Source organism: Mastomys coucha, unplaced genomic scaffold (genome assembly GCF_008632895.1).
Source record: "Mastomys coucha isolate ucsf_1 unplaced genomic scaffold, UCSF_Mcou_1 pScaffold16, whole genome shotgun sequence".
NCBI lineage: Eukaryota > Metazoa > Chordata > Mammalia > Rodentia > Muridae > Mastomys > Mastomys coucha.
In genome coordinates this window covers 44103733-44106663 of record NW_022196898.1, presented here as the reverse complement: position 1 = coordinate 44106663, position 2931 = coordinate 44103733, and the positions used below count along the sequence as shown (strand labels likewise).

Genomic DNA, 2931 nt, shown 5'->3' with positions numbered 1-2931 from the left:
CCCCCGCCCCCAGATCCACTTCCCCTCCATTTCCCTTCAGAAAAGAACAGGTCTCCAAGAGAAAACAAGCAAACAGAACAAAAAAAGATACATTAGGACAAGATAGAAGCCCTCATACATAGCCTGGAAAAGACAAACTGGGAGGAAGGAAAGAGTACCAAGGGCAGGCAAGAAAGTCAGAGATGCACCTGCTCCCACTGTTCCGAGTCCCACAAGAACATCAAACTACTAACCATAACGTGTATTCAGAGAACCTGGGACAGACCACACGGTTCTCTGTGAGCCCTGGTGAGCCCTCCTTAGGTGATTCTGTGGGTCTCCTTCTCCTGGTGAGCTCCGTCCCCTCTGACTCCTACCATCTTTCCTCCTGCTCTTTGTGTGGTTATTCAAACTCCAAGAGACCTAATGGAGACATTTTAAACATTCTTGGGATAATGTCTGATTGTGGGTCTTTGCACCCCCTCCCAACTGTTGCTAGAGGGAACCCTCTCCTTTTTTTTTTTTTAAAGGTTTATTTATTTATTTTGTCTATGAGTACACTATAGCTGTCTTCAGACACACCAGAAGAGGGCGTCAGGACCCATTATAGTTGTGAGCCACCATGTGGTTGCTGGGAATTGAACTCAAGACCTCTAGAAGAACCCCCTGAGGGCTCCTAATAATGGAGGATAAGGAGTCTGAATCAGCCATCTTTTGTAGTTAAGCAAAGCTTCTTGGTAAGACTGGGTCGCCTTTGTTTGAGTTGTTAGCCTAGGGGATCTGGCAGAGATTCCTAAACAACTCAGACTGAAGCTAGAATAGAAGTTGCTCTCTAAAAACTGACAGTGGGACCCCAATGCCAAGGGCAATATCCACACAGCCCAGTGAATGTACTCACGTAAGCAGGAAAAAAAAAAGACTCCACAAAGCTCCCTATGAAAGGTGATCGGTCATGCGTGTAATCGGCACACATAGGAAGCTGAGACAAGAAGATGCTAGCAAGTTCAGGTTATTTGCTGGGTTCTAGTTATTTGAGGATAGCTTAGACTGTAGTGTGACATTCTGCCTTAAATAAACTAACAAGAGTCAAGTAACACTAGATTTGAGAACTGTTTATCTGTGAATGCTCCAGGCTCCAAGACCTATCTTATGCAGTGTAGTGGGAGATACGGATCTGTTCTGGGATGTCTCTCCCCATAGCACAAACACTTCACCTGTTCATTCAAACAGTGTAGTAAAAATTATCAAGACCCAAATCACCGGTGGCTCTGTGTCTCAAAGGCGAAGCAAGTACTTAGTGTGCCCTAGGCCTTCGGAATGGATACATGCTTCCATGTACACACACATACACACAGGCAAAACTGAAAGAATATCCAATGGAGTTATAAGTAGACTAACACAGATTTCAAAAGCATCAAGCTAACCTGGTTTTGTCGGTTTGGTTTTGTTTCTCTGCGCAGCCCTGGCTGTCCTGGAATTAAATGTGTAGACTCGAATTCACAGAGATCCGCCTGCCTCTGTCTCCTGAGTGCTGGAATTAAAAGCCTTCGTGACCCTGTGAAGTGCAGCGATCCCAGAGCCCTAGGGAGAGCACTACTGGATGTTATTAGTTTCCAACCCCAATTGGAAAGAGGTGAGGTGTAGCAAAAGAAAGCCAGACAGAAGTACGATACTGCCGTGACTCGGATTCGAACCGAGGTTGCTGCGGCCACAACGCAGAGTACTAACCACTATACGATCACGGCGAGCCACGTGCCCGACAATGAGCAGTGGCTCTGCTTGCTCGGTGCTGGCGCTGTTGGCTGAGCCTCAATCGAGTTCTGCCAGGTCCTGCGTTGCTCTCCGCGCCTTCTCGTTGGGCGCCGATGCCGGGATTGAACTGCCCACCCGGGCGGAGCGCAGGCCGGCGCTCGGTGCCGACCGCGAAGCAGTCTAAGCAGGCTTCCGAGGTTTCAGAGACCCTCCTGTCTGACCCGCAGAAGTGACTGGTGCCCGCAGCGTTGGGAGCGGCGCCGACTGCAGGTGCCTGTGCCTCAGTTGGACGGTGAGGGCAATTGCTGCTACCTGTGAAATCATTGTAGAGTTCAGGTTGACTCAGTACTCCAATGCAGAGCCAGGTAGAGTGGCACACACCTGTAATTTCAGCTCTTGGAATGGAAGAGGCAATAAAATCAGGAGCTGAAGCTCATCCTCAGTTACGAAGTGAAGGCCAGGAAGCCGAGGATACTTGAGACCCAGTCAAGAAAGAGGAGGAGGGAAGAGAAGAAGCAGCAGCAGCCACTAATCCGAAAGTGTGACAAAAACTAAAGTCATTAGAAAGAAGGGAACCTCATTTAAGAAAATGCCTCCAGGGGAGGGCTCAGGCGCGAACAAGAGGACGCGGGAACAGCTGAGGAGCCCGCCCGCGGCCCCCCTTCCGCTCCCCCTCCCCAGGACTGGGCCCAGCACGCCACCCTCCCCCACCTTCCCTCCCTCCCTTCCTACTCCCTTTCCTCTCCCTCTTCTTCCTCCTTCCCCTCCCCCGCTGGTGGAAGAACAGAGGAGGCCCTGCGGAGGCGGTGGTACAGTGCTCCGGTGGAATGAGCCTTATTTGTTGACTGGTTGCTGATTGGATTCACTTGAAAAAAAGAATCATTTTTCCCTCTGTGGAAGCCACGTAGTGGCATATTTAATTCAAATACAGGGATCACAACCTTTGATTTTTCTGGAGGGACATACCACTATATTAAATAAGCTTGACATTAGAGCCAAAATAGTGCTGTCCCAGAGGCAGTGAGATGAACTGAATCGAGCTATAGAAGATTGTCTTCATTCAAATGGCTATGAAGACGCATATTCCGTTTTTAAAAAGGAAGATGAACTAGATATGAATGAAGAATTACATAAGAAGTATGCTGGTCTTTTGGGAAAAAATTGGACATCTGTTACTAGATTACAAAAAGTAAAAAAAAA

At 48.4% G+C, this 2931-nt stretch overlaps 1 non-coding gene across 1 annotated transcript; it reads right to left on the bottom strand.

The window, feature by feature from the left end:
• Positions 1-1652: 1652 nt before the first annotated feature.
• On the bottom strand, positions 1653-1724 carry Trnah-gug. Its single transcript has one exon. It is a non-coding gene; the product is annotated as a tRNA-His (tRNA).
• Positions 1725-2931: the final 1207 nt, after the last annotated feature.